This window comes from Dermacentor variabilis, chromosome 2 (genome assembly GCF_050947875.1).
Source record: "Dermacentor variabilis isolate Ectoservices chromosome 2, ASM5094787v1, whole genome shotgun sequence".
In the NCBI taxonomy this organism is placed as follows: domain Eukaryota; kingdom Metazoa; phylum Arthropoda; class Arachnida; order Ixodida; family Ixodidae; genus Dermacentor; species Dermacentor variabilis.
This window is the reverse complement of record NC_134569.1, coordinates 24,772,521-24,786,447: the sequence shown is the minus strand read 5'-3', so window position 1 is coordinate 24,786,447 and position 13,927 is coordinate 24,772,521. Positions and strand designations below refer to the sequence as shown.

Here is a 13,927-nt window from a genome sequence, read left to right as displayed (position 1 = left end):
CGCACTTTGCCTGTGGACAGATACGCACAGTTAACAAGCGCGCTTTGCTACCGTGCTTGCTTGTTTGAAAGTTATAAGGCATTCCGTGCCTCACCATCACCGATGTCGCATGTCGCCGTCTATCAAGATATACAACAACGGACACGAGAAGAACAAGTGGAGGGACTGCGTGGTTGCGGTTCAAATTTATATTTTCGCGAAACGACGTCCGACGCCGACACCGGATTTTCTCGCGACACGGAGCACTCAACGCTGTCGCGTTAAAAACAGACAGGGCAGCGGCGCGAGGTCACTTCGCAAAAGACAAACAAAAGGCGGCGTAACAATCGCGAGTTCATCCTGGGCAGCCAGGGATTCGTCGACGCACGCAACTAAGGCGAAGGAAAACCAAACGGCAAGAGTAGCAGCTTCAACAAGGAGGTATACGTCGCACGCTAACGCTGCCTGAGCATGATGGATGAGTCAGCGAGTACGCGCACCGCTGGGGCCTTCACATCCGCCGTGTGATCCCGCACCGCGCTCGCATATAGTGTCCGGCACAGGTGACCTTAGCCAATAAACAGTATCTACAAACGTCGACCTCAGCCATCTACAGGCGCCCTGACGAAGATGCGGAGTCACACGCGTCTCACGACTGGAGATCCTCCCAACGCAGGATCCGCTGGCGGGCGACTCAGACACGCGGGGCTGAGGACGGTGCCTCTCGGATGCGGTGATCTCGTGCGAAATCCTGCAGAGATCGTGCCAGCGTATGACGGCCGTTCGCTGACTGTTCGTACGATTATATGCATGTCTTTCGAGTCTGCTGGAAAAACTCAAAACAGAAGGCGCGCGCGCGGTCTGCTCGCACTGAGCGTATAATGCCCTCTGCTCGCGCACGAGAGGGCACCGGCAGTGAGCAAATGGGAAGCGTTGCTCTTTTTCCAGAAATCAGCCCCTGCACTCTACACTCTAAGAACAGTTTACACCCTTTGGCGTGCCCCTTCTGCCACAACGATAATCGTCATCTGCCATGATGCAGCGTGGCAGCGTGGCAGCGTTGTCCGGCCGCTCCTACCTAGAGTAGTAGTATTTTCTGGCCGAGCTGACGTCATGCACGACCAATTATGTCAGCGTCCTAAGCGGTTGGACAAATATCACTTAAAGCGTTGTCTTGGTTGCTCGCTTACTTCTAGTCCTGGAGATTATATAAACACAATGTTTGGTTTATCGGCAACGCGCAGCAAAGTGCGCGCTGAACGCAAGATAACCAAAATTTATCGGGCGTCCTCTGACATGAGATGATTAAGGCGTTCATCACTGCCTCGAGCCCTATACAGCGAGATTAACGCTTGCTGCGGAGCAGTCGTCAAAGCCGCGGAGAATGACGGACCTTTCATGCCCGTTTACGAAGCGACCGTTACATTAATTAACGGCACGTGATCCACGACGCAAGCAAAGAAAACTAGGCGTAAAGCAGACTCCTGTTGCTTTTTCTTGCTACTAGTTATTCCACAGCCGGAGAGTGTGGCACGCATCCGACGTCTTCGGTGTCACACAACCCTCCATGGGGAAGGGAGGGCATGTGTGTACGACGAAGCCGATTACGGCTCAAGGACGCGACAAGCCGCCCGCTGCGTGCGTCTGTGAGGAAGGCGCGAGAAAAGCCGCCCCCCAAAAACCAGTCCGAGCTGCCAGCGCGGCGAGGCGAGGCTGCAGCGGCCGACTTGAAACTCGTTCCTCTCGCCCTGTGCACCCGCCACTGCAGCTCTCCGTCTCTTAGCCGCCGCTGCCTCGTGTGACTGTAACGTTATTGCCAGCTATAGCTGCAGCGGCAGATTGCGAAACGATGGTCAGAAGAGACGCGACGATGCCAGTAAGAGACATTACACACACTGCGCTTGGAGAAGCGTCACCGTGCCCTGTGGCCCTATCGCTCATTTTCGTGCTTCGGAGCGCTAAATTGCGTTTGAGAAGTGTTTTCGACCGTTCGCTTTCGGAGTTGCAATCAATACACGCTGTCTTAGCACATTCCCAGGAACGCTGTAGCCCGTAGACGCCGACGCGTCCGGCACTAGTCACCTTGCGAAAGTGGCTGCACCCGTAGAGTTTCGTGCAAAAATTACTGGAGGAAACTCTGGCACTGCGATCGCTCAGCTAACATGTAGATGATGGCTGGCACGTGGATTTGTCTGATCTTCGTGCTTGTGACTTCAGACGTTCTTGTGACGTTGTTTATTACACTTTACCGTTCTAAATTTTCAGGCGCACTAGTTTTCCAAGCACAGCAAGGAAATCAGGTGCCGCGCACATGCGCAATCATTGTTAACTGCTGCAATTATAATGCAATATCTTGCCGGAAATTCTGTTAAAAATTATCAATTTGCAAAACCACAAAGGAGTTTGAAGCAAGAAGGCCGAAGTTCAAGCTAATCCATGTACTAACCGTCGTTCCTATGATGGCTCCACTGCCATGCTTGCAGCTTCTGTGGTGTAAGAGCTGGGGTCTGGCATTTAAAGGAGGGGTAGCTGGCCCATGGCGTCGTCCGCCTCATCCACGCTATGGACGTTGTTGAAGGAATGAACATGTTCTCATAGAGAACGAGGGGTACTGGGTTTATTTACACTATCTACATGAGGAGGGCAGAACGTTGCGTCTCATCAGTCTAGCATGACTGAATTGAAGCACACTGAGAAGCCGAAAAAGCCCGCTTAAGCCCCCTCAAACCTCCCTAGATCCCTAGGCCCGGGAAATCTGTCGTCCCACGTTCGTCCATTCGGGGCGTCCAAAGTCGTCGAAGGACCCGCGTTGAAGGCGAGGGTTCACACTATCACTCCGGCACCGTTTGTTCACTGAACACATAGAAAATAGGGGAGCTTCGTAGAGAGGGATTGTCACGCTTGACTCAAGCTGGCGCGTCTTGGTTCCTGGGATGACCCAGCAGTTATCTAAAGCGTTTGTCAAACGACCGTGGTGGTTACCAGAGTCCGTGAGGAAATGCCAGGAGTTTCTTGCTCCAATCGTCCGTGACGGCGACAGTGAACCAACAAACAACACTCGATCCACCAAACGTGTCTCGCCTTGCTGTCGCTGCAGGTATGTCCGGGTGGGGACGCACTGTTAGCTTCACGAAGCGATTCGTCGCAGTGGTGTAGGGGAGGCTAGGTCACTACGCCCGCTGGCCGATTGTAACAGTGGACACTAGTTTCATAGTTCTCTGTAGAACGCTTTGTAGGCAACTATGGTCACATCTCATAAAGTAAAAGGTCGAGGACAATGCCTTGTACGTTTCAAAGAGCTCTATATGACCAAGTGTGAAGCTTGCCAAGTGGGAAGAAGGCAATGATCTGGTGCATATCAGACAACGATGCACAGTGGCGCAGCCATAAATTTTTATCGTGTAAAGGCGGTGGGGGGGGGGGGGGGGGGGGGCATGTGCGCGGTGTGCCACCCCCTGGCTACGCTTCTAAATATGTAAGCTCTTTATAATCTGCATCCGAGAACAAAGACCCCGATCAGTAAAGAGTAAAGACTGGCAGTCAATCCGAAGCGCAGCGCCATTCTTATTCAACACGAACGAGACATGGTCACTGAAGCAAGTCGGCATGTATGGGCGCATGAAAATGCGGCTCGCTGAAACTGGATTCGCTGTCTACGAGGACCCGTCGAGGTCTGCCTCGCTCAGACGACAAACTCCGTCCAGCAACGCGCTCGTTGCCGCCACGTGAGAGCCAGGAGCAGATCACAGCAGGACGGGAGAGAATTTCCTCGTAGCGATGCGCACATGCCTGCGATAAGGAGCTGCAGCTAATAATGGTTCAGCAGTTTCCCTTCTTTCATCTTTCTGGTGAAATTCGAAGACACAGACGAACTTTCATAACGATCACTGCGTTTAGGATGCAAATTATGTTCGCTTGGTTTTGTATCGACAGAATTAAACCCAATGTTTGCAGTGAACACTTCTACATTTACAGAGAAAGGTGCTATAAACTGTAAATGTGTGGCAGTATTAGCTCGATGTGACAAGCAGGCGCACAGCCGAGAGAGAGAGAGAGAGAGAGAGAGAGAAGGGCATGCCCCCTTTCCGCAATTTCTATGTGCCAGAACGCCGCCTCCTGCTTAAGCCTTCCCCCCCTCCAGCCTTCCCCACCCCAACCCTCCTACCCCTACTTGCCCAGAAAAAAATATCCCTGGCTACTCCACTGCCAGAAGCGAGCATTGATAGTCAAATTACCGTACAATTTTGGTAGCGGCCCACTACCTGGTAAATTTTCATTCAACCGTCAATGCGCAGCCATGCTATGAATGGCGCTCTAAAATTACGTGTATGTTCTATGGTGGGTATGGTGACCGTGTCCTGTCCTACTTTACGTTGGTAACCATCAATATGCCGATGCATCTTGCAGCGATGAAGTTGAGAAAAAAAAACACAGTCCGCACAACAGGTTAATGCATAAAGTTTGTCAAACGGACTATAATGCACATTTCATTAAAAATTATTATTATTATAGTTCACTTAAAAACAGACCAATTAAGTAAACGGTGACACGATGTTTATGTCCGTGCGGTATGGCAGGAATGCCCTAGGGACTTTAGCGTATCTTACCCGCAGTGCTCCATGCAGCACCTGAGGGCGAAAAGTTGCAAAATGAAAGTGAATGAAGTGCGCAATCACTGTTGCAGAATGAAGACATAAAATGAACGTGAAGCGACTGCAGCCGCCTTAAAACTTGGAATCTCACTGCCGTGTGAGCTACATAATTGCAATGGAAATATCACTGTGACATTTACATCAGGATCAGCTATCCAGCTAAGACTCTTGGCACAACCTTTTACGAAGCAGGCCTTCTCGGCATCTCGCTCCAGGCTCCTGTTCTCGTCGTGTTGACGCTTGCTGTGGGCGGCAATTCTTCGGTATACTTTCATTCAGCGTCCTTCGTTTCACAGAGTTCCTGACAAACATTAATTGAGCGAATGACGTGTCAAAAAGCGCAAGGAAACAGGGCACAAAATGAAGAATACACGACAACACGGCGCCATGCTGCGTATTCGCTCACCTCATCATCTTAACTGAGCTAACTCTGACACTGCGATCGCTCAAGCACTACAGAAATTACTGCTGTAGTACATGGATTTCTCCAATCGTCATGCATGCGTGTTGCTTCAGACATTGTTGTGGTGTTATTTATCGCACTTACTTATCTATCCAAATTTGTAATCAACCATAGATTCCTAAACGCAGTAAGGATAAGCCACCGCTGCGTAGATGCACAATAATTGCGAACGATCACCTGCAAGGTCGCAACGCGGTTTAAAGCCAAAAGGACGAGGTTTAGGCAAATCCACGCACTACCCATCCTTTTCAGGCTTACAGAACCGCTATATGCCGCTGTCGCATGCTAGAGTTATCTTTAGTCTTTTTTTTTTTTTTTTTTGCACGACCATTTTATGATTCGCCCTACCCGTAGTCCCGAATACGATCTCGCCTTTCTGGACACGCCAGTCTGCACTCCCGCTACTTGTTTATTTTTTTAGTTATTTATTTGTTTTTGTGTGCGATTACATGCATCCGGGTAAACGACAACTAAGAAAAAGAAAACGGCGACCCTGCCGTCAGACGAGCGTGCTGCAGAGCGTGCACTATTCGAGAACAGGTGCCCTCCCACGTTTGTCGCTCAGAATTCACGAGAAGTGCGCACCATGCAGCAAGTTGTGCTCGGTGGTGATGCTGCCAACATAGACGCAGCTCAGCGACGGCCTCACGCGCGCGCACCACGCCTGCTCGTTATCGGGCTACGTCCCACGGCGCGCGTCAACGGGAGACAACGCAAGCGAACCGTAACTTAACCCGAGATGGGCGGGAGAGACGCCGATTAGAGAGATAAACCTAACACGGTGAAATAAAGGATGGGGAAAGGGAACCGATGGTCATGACGCATACGCTGTTTTCGAAAGGCCGAGAATTGTTCCCCAATGCGAACATTCTCCAGCGCCTATACATCAAATTCTGTGCACTGTGGCGGCTGGGAAGTAAAGCGCTCACACCACATACTTGTATACTTTCAATATTAACTAAGACGGAGAGTGCTCACTCGCCAAACGTCGTGCAGGAACATGAGTTTCGAAAGTATTTCGCTTCTATCCAGAAAAGCTGAGAACGACGAAGGAGGAAGAAGAGAGAGACAGGGAGGTTTGCCCTCCGTATACAGACCGGCTGGCTACTCCTCTGCTAAGTGTGACACTGCACTGGCGAACGGACTCCGCCTTTACTGACGCAAACTATAGCAATCAACAACGCTGAGTGGTTTTAGCGAGGAAACAAATGAATGCTACAAAATGCGCGCCCAATGACGACGACGTCAGCAACCGAGCCCAGCCATTTTTCAGCACCCCGCCAGGGAGGCCGTGCGTCGCCGGTCGGCTGCGCTCGCCACGTCATGCCTCATTAAGGAGGCGCTCGCTTCGCCACTGGCAGACGATCCCGCACTGGCAGCTAGGCGCACGGGCCTCACAGTGGTCATTGAGCTGACGTCACAATGGCAGCTGTGCATTCCCGTTAGGGCTTCAAAACGGGAAGACTGCATCGTTGAGTAAGAACCTACTATGCAGAGCTAGCGGATTGCGGACTTACATGAAGTACACGACACTGAATGCCTGCGCGTCGGGCCATATTACGCTCGTTTTCGTTGTAGCCGCTGTACCGCTTACCAGTGACACGTAGATTGCGTATAGGCTCGAGTGACTCGTTAGAGTTTGATGGCACAGACGCTATGCTACGTTGTAACTGATTGTATCTAACGCTTCTGGCGCCGCATATAAAAAATGACAGCGAAGGAACAGACGACAGGGGGAACGACATCCTAGAGCCTGTACAGCAGGGTTCCTTGCAGGTATATAAACGTCAGGCGATACCAACGAGGAAGGTGCTTCAGCTGCTAAGTTTATTATGTATGTGCTTGCATGGCAGTGTATTTCACAATGATACTCAAATATTACAATATATAGCCGCTAAATCAATGTGAAATAAACAAGTATATAGGATCGCCTTCACTTGTTTCACACAACAAAGTAGTGCTAGCTTTCTTTTTTCTTTTTTTTCCCTTTTTCTTTTCAGTTTGTGTTTGCGTGTGTGTGTGTGTGTGTGAAAAAATATCATTTTTCTTTTTTCAATTTCGCACCTAACCCTGTTCATGTACTTCATGTTTTTAATATTATTTTTTGCGCTTGGGCTATTGTGTCTCAGTAAGAGTTCTTAAACCTTGTTAATTTCAGGCTTTGGCTCGTTTGGAATACAGTTCATATATATGTTTATCGATAAACAGATTACTTAGAGCTCAAACAGATACTGTCAGAATTCATGACATGACGGTGACCTCATACAAGAACTTCAAGGAGGTGTCGTCACCTTCTTTCGGGCTGATTAAGATTCCCCGCGGTAAGAGTGGCTTTTCCGGTATGTAAACCAACAGAAATTTACTATACAGATAGGATTTTACCCTTTGGTGCCCTTTTAAAAGGCATTATGAAATCGCACGAAAACAGTGTACAAACAGCTGCGAGTCATAGTCTCAGTAGCTGCTATTTGTTGTGTACTGCTCGTGCAAGAAAACTCACTCACAAGCTTCCCCCCACTTTCTTTTTGTTCTCTTGTCTTTCTCTCTTACTTTGAAAAGTGACAAGAGAGAGAAAAAAGAATCTTTATTTTCATGTTGGGAGGTGTGGTGGAAAGGCCCTTAGTCCAGAGCGTCGTTTGCGGCATTCTTCAGGGCAGCACTGATAAACGCCGCAAGGTACACTGTTGGCGGTCGGTGCTGGCTGCTTCTGTCAGCTACCCGGCATGGGGTTTAGGGGAAATACTTGTAGGGGCAGGCAGGGGAGGTGGGGGTGGTCCACAGGACCAAATGATATGGGATGTGTTCGGGTGTTCTCCATAGTATAGGTAGGAGGGGGGATCTTCAGGTAAGAGGCCGCGGGGGAGGTGCATTCGCGCTGGTGTAGGGAGTGTTTCACTCTGGGCCTGACGAATCAGTACACCCCCTTAACGGGTGAGCACTTTGTTGAGCTTGGGGAACTTGCGCCTTGCCTCTTGACAAGGCCGCAGAAGCAGGGGAGCCCACCTTTTCGTCTCGGCTGGTAGCGGAATGCAGGGTGCCTGGTTCAAAGTCTCGCAGGCGAGCCGATTAGCTCTTTCATTTTCCGGCAGCCCGTCATGACCAGGTATCCAGGTGATTTCTAAGGGACCCTGAAGGTGCTCTTGAATAAATGTCGAAAAGTGGGCCGGCAAATGTGTTGTGCAACAGTTTCCTGCAAGCCGCCATGGAGTCGGTAAATATGATTCTTGGATAGGCTGAGTTACTAGGGGGCATGCGTTTGATCGCGACTGCAATGGCTGTCAGCTCCGCTAAGGTCGGATCTGTCTCTGGGAGTGTATGTACAGTTTGGAGGTCGTTATTCACGACTGCTATAGCGGAGCCCCGTGCACCAACGCTAGCATTAGCGTAGAAGTATATGACGTCAGGGTGTCTTGCCATGTACCTCTTGAAGTAGGCAACTGGCTGGCGTCGCCTCTCCTTGCCTCGTTCTGGATTCATGTGGCGTGGCAGTGGAGTTATGGTTAGGAGTTCGCGTTGTTTCGGGGATAGTGGGCGCGTGTACACAAGGGGCGCAGCTTCTGGATGATGACCGATGCTATGGAGGATGCGCGTGCCTTGACACGTGCGCTGCAAACGCAGTTCTTGGCGACGACGATGAATACTGACTATAGTTCCGCCACCGTGTTATGGCAACCGATGTCATGGAGAAGCTTAGTGCTGGCACTAAACGGGATGTCGATAGCCAGCTTTGTCGCCTTCTGGATGAGCGCATCAAGGCGATTGATATCTTGCTGACGGAGATTGGTATAGGGCAGGTGATAGCGCAGGCGCCACATAATTAGTGCGTTTCTTAGTTGAAACATATCCGCCTCTTTCACTCCACTGGCTCGTTTGGCGACCCTACGCATCATGTGCAGCACCTGTTCTTGCCTGAGCAGGTGCTGCACCGTCGCAGCGGGACCTCCATCTTTCTGGATATGGAGACCGAGTATCTTAATACATTTTGATTGGGAAATCGGCACGCCTTCGTTTACAATTTGTATGGTGGGGCATAGTGACAAGAAAAATTACCAGCATTAAACTAAAATCTGTCTAGCGATACCTTTCAGTGCGAGGCAGTGTGCTTATCAATGTTAAGCCGTTGATGTTATAGCTTCATCAGAAATACCAGGACACCTAAGCACTTTTAGTGAGTTGTAATGCGAAAGCGTTAATGTTCCACTGAACACCGCAGGTATGAACCCCTCGTGGGCAATCAAGCGCGTTGAGACGCTTGACGCGCTTTGATGTGGTCTTAAAGGGCCCCTCACCAGGCCCCATAGCAAATTTTGATTATACGCTGGAAGTTGTTACGTGTCCTCTAGGGAGCGTTCTGCCTAAAAAAGTTTTTCAAGTCGGCTCATTAATAGCCGAGATAGAAATATTTCAGTGCCGCGAACCCATGATTTCAGCAGGCGGGCTCCACTGCATGGCGAGACTCCCTCTCCACTCGCCCCGTCTAGCCTTAGGAAGCGAAATTCCTTCCCTGCGTTCTCCCATGTCGGGCCTCAAGCATCGCGTGACACATACGTCACGGGCCTGCCCTCACTACTTTTTTTTTTTCTCCTCCCTTTTTTTCCCCCGGCGCTACAAATTTCTGCTGACGGCGTCGCGCTCGAGCTGTTGTCTCGTTCGAGCAGCGCACGATTTTGCGCGCTGTGCACAAGGAAACATGACTAGCGGTATAATTCAGTGCTACACGAATACTGAGGCAGAACAAGCGGATCGCAGAGCATGATCACGCGCTGGAGCACGGTAAAAAATGGCAGTTTCGGTACCTACGCACGTGACCGCAAGACCGTGGGAACAAGCAGACGAAGCGGAAGTACATCTCTCTGGCTTGGGTGCGAAGTCAAGCAAAAAAACACGCAGACATTCCGTTTGTATGTTTTCTTATTTCTCTAAACTTCAATTCAAGCAACAGATCACACAAATAACAGATGGTGCCTTGAATAATGCTCGAAGTCACGTGTCACCACGAGCGACGTCACACTGCGGACTCGAGTACGTAGGCGCAGGGACGCGACTACGTCATCCTCCGGCTTGGAGCGCGGCGGCCGCGAGGAGAAGGAAAAACGGAGTTCGGCTTGAAATTTCCTATCTTTCCGCGGCGCGTAGCGATGTAATACTTTACAGACACGATCGTCGTCACGCAATGTATGCTCTGCGCTTGTCGGCTCAAAATGGCCAGACCTGGTGAGGGGCCCTTTAACTAGGCGCAGTTAGAACGCGGGCGAGAGCTTGCGCGGACAAGAAACGCGCAGATAACGCAAGTAACCAGAGAACAGCGTCTGCGTGCGGCGTAGCGTCGCCGTGTCTGCTCCGTCGAGGCGCGCTGTTGACGTGGCGTCGCGGAGATTCCTTCTTCCCTCACGCAACACCTGACCCGCTAGAGGTCGTGACGTGGCGTCGCAGCTAATGAGAATTTAGGCACCGTTTGGCTACTACATACGCCGCCAGCTTTTTCGCTGAATGGGTCATTTGATGCGTTCGCATCAAAAAGGATGCTTTGTGTAACTGTGCGAACTTAACGTTCTTCATTGAGTGTGCATACACACATGTGTGTGCGCACATTTATTTTCCTTTTGCCCCTTTCTCTTTCTTCTTAATTTTTACGTTAGCCGTCGTTGCCCACTCGGTAGCTCGCCGTCGTATTATATTTTTTTAAACACATGCACACAATTGGCAGAGAGGTTAAGAAGAGAAGAAGCAAGCTGGAAACTGTCGCAGTACTGCTGATGACGAAATGTTCAACTTAGCCGCACGATGCCTCCGCAATGGCAACGTTCAGCTAACATGCGACAAGAGATTTCGACAGCGAGAAGTAAATAAAAGAAAAATACCGACAAAGATAATGGTCGGAGGAACAAGGATCCTTAATACCGTATAATGGTTTTATCTTTCATTACAAACGTTGAACGCGCCTAAATCTGCTTCTGCAAAACTACATTCGAAAAACGGTCGTTCGCGCGCCTAGCAATAGCATCAGACTTGTAGAGTAGTACAACTAAAAAACCCGAAGGCTAAGACAAGTAAAAAATAAATTCTGGCGTTTTACGTGCCAAAACCACGATTTGATTATGACGCACGCCGTAGCGGGGGGGGGGGGGGGGGGGGGAGACTCCGGAACGTGCCCCCAATGCACGGGACACGAGCGCTATTGCATTTCGCCTCCATCGAAATATGGCCGCCGCGGCCAGGACTTGATCCCGCGACCTCGTGCTTAGCAGCGCAACACCATATCCGCTAAGTCACCGCGGCGGGTCGAGAGTATGACAAACTTAAGCGCAATCAAAGACAACGGATTAGAAGAAGCGCAGATGACAAAGCGTTATCCTACAAAACAGAATTATAAATAAAGCTAGATGAAAGACTATAAACAAAATCACCTGAGCGAGATTCACTGCGGGTTACACACGGAATCGCCTAAACAGAAACTGCAGACGAGGTGGTAGTTGTTCCGTTTCATTTCATGAAAAGGATCCTTTTGTCTGAAACGTCTGCACACCAGCGTCTCCCGCGCTTTGTCCATCGACCGTGTAAAAATAAATATGCCTGCCCTTGCCAGATCACTGAAGCCAGGCAGCATTGCTGCCGGTCAGTCCTTCGGTGTGAGACCAGCTGAGAACGATCGAACGCTGGTGGCTGGAATGGAGCCACCCTGAAAAAGGCAGTCGCGGCGTCCGCGGTGCCAGATGACCCCAGCCTCACACTGACGACCATTCTCGTCAAACAAAGCGGAAGGCGATGCGCATGATGGGGCTGAAGGAAACGCGTTCACCGTGCTTACAGACGGTTCACTATATTTCACTTGCCCGAACAGGGGCGCGATAACGTAAGACTCACGAAATTGCATCGCGAAGTAAGTGGTCTCTTCGATTTCCACTTCTTCTTTTTTTTTCACTGCACAGTTCCAAGCTAGTCCATGCAAGAGTGACGGCGTGGTGCAAGCCTTCTGTTTTTTAGTTCGCATGTCGCACCTTTTGCTGCTGGCATTGTCTAGCATGCGCTGCGATTGTACTGCGAAATCACATTTTTGTCAGAATCGCGGCTGCCGTGCCGTATGGCAAATGATGGACAGTGGCTCTTAGCCAGCACTCCGATAACGAACATGAGTACCAGAACGGTCTATATTTGCAATGCTGGCGTGTACTCTAGTGAGACGGGAAAAACATCTGACATCACAACATTGCGAAGAGATCGTAAGGAACTTCAATGAATTCAAGTTCAATATCCTTTTCTGCCTCTCTCGGGACACGTTCGAGGCCCACGTAGTAGTACTCGCGCCACCAGCAACAAAGGAGAACTGGCTGCAAAGGAGTTGCGAACACCATCTTCTATAACATAATCACAGGTATATGGATATTTAAGTTTGCTTTTTCAAAACATAACCTCGCATGAATATACAAATTAAAGGCAGCAAATTATTGCTACCACATTGTGCCACTATAGTTACAAAGAAAAAGAACTGGTTGCAAAGTATTAGTAGTAGTAATCAGTCGTTTATTGTTTAAATGAACAAATAAAGTAAAAGCAAGGCAAGGAGGTTACGGCTGACCACGTTAACTGTCCAGCGCAGCCTGCTGACACCTGAACAGCGGCCAGCAGTGATGTAGGGCGTCGAGGAGTAAAACTTCAGGAGGAACAGTAGCGGAGAGGTTTAGGTAAATGTTATCCGTAGTTCGCTTGTGAAGTGACTTCCTCGAGAGAGCTGGTCAACGGCATTGCACACACCGGCACTGGAGTTGCAAACACCGTTGCAGCTCCACCTTCGCAACCAGCTGAACACGAAGAGAAAAAAGCGTTCTAAGCTGTTGGCTCGCAAACTGCAGCTTATCACAAATCAAAGAAATTTGCCACTTTTTTATTTTTATTTTTTTAAGTCCTGTCCAGTGGTGGCAAGTCAAACAGAACACCCAGCGAGCAAATTGAACACCCTGCATTCTCAGCATAGCTCCATTTTACTGCAGCACACCGAGTGTTTCGAATGTGTAAAAGACACTACACGTTAAACGATGGCAAAAGAATAGTTTTTTCTTTCTCTTAATACACGCAGCTAATGACCAAATCGTTCATTTGCTTCGCGCTGGGGTCAGACAGCAGACAGTTCTTGTTATAAAAAAAAACGCGACACGAATAATAGAAGACTAAATCGATGTTCAACTACTTTGTAATTACGAGTACTGACTAGAAAATCATGTAGCTGAAATATTTATCGGCAGTCTATCGTAATTCGACTAAAGGAGATAAAGCGCCAGTCTCGGCAAAGCAAAGGCAGCTATCTCTACACTGGAACCCAGACAACCATTTATCTTCCATAGATGTCCATCCAGCAGACGCTGTGCGGCAGAACGCCCACACAGCAGGACCAGACACATCACGTGCACACACTAGCGCACACGCCCGCAACCCCGCAGCGCAGCGTACTCGACCCGCTGGGCCTCCAGCATGGCACATAAGCATATCAAATTAACTAAAGTCTTAAAAGCAAATTGTAAATAGGCAGATTAGACGTACGCATGTGAAAAGCAGACATTATAGTTTCCAACTATAATATGAACAAATGAGAAAACAAGATTATGTCGCAGGGAAACTGGAAAAAAGAAAGGCCTTTGGACGGGGCAACTATTCATGTGTGGTCGGAAAAAAGCCTTTTTGTCATGTTAGCCACATTCATTAGGCAGTATGGTATCAGCAGCGGAACGTGCTATAGCTACGCGTTACCACGTTTTGGAACAATAATTATTTGAACATTTTAGACGAGCCTTCACTCTTCTCTCTTTTAATTTTGAAAAAAATAGGTGCGTGGTACCTA

At 49.4% G+C, this 13,927-nt stretch overlaps 1 protein-coding gene across 5 annotated transcripts in view; it reads right to left on the bottom strand.

Annotated features, from left to right (window-relative positions):
- Window positions 1-13,927, bottom strand: part of LOC142571526 (uncharacterized) — a 541,018-nt gene that overhangs the window by 523,007 nt on the left and 4,084 nt on the right. The window contains exon 2 of one of the 5 annotated variants that reach the window (XR_012825898.1): window positions 12,057-12,893. The exons of the other annotated variants lie outside the window; for them this stretch is intronic. The gene's annotated coding sequence lies outside the window, so the exon portion shown is untranslated. Of the gene's footprint in view, window positions 1-12,056; window positions 12,894-13,927 lie in introns of those variants that run through there. 5 annotated transcript variants of the gene reach the window in all.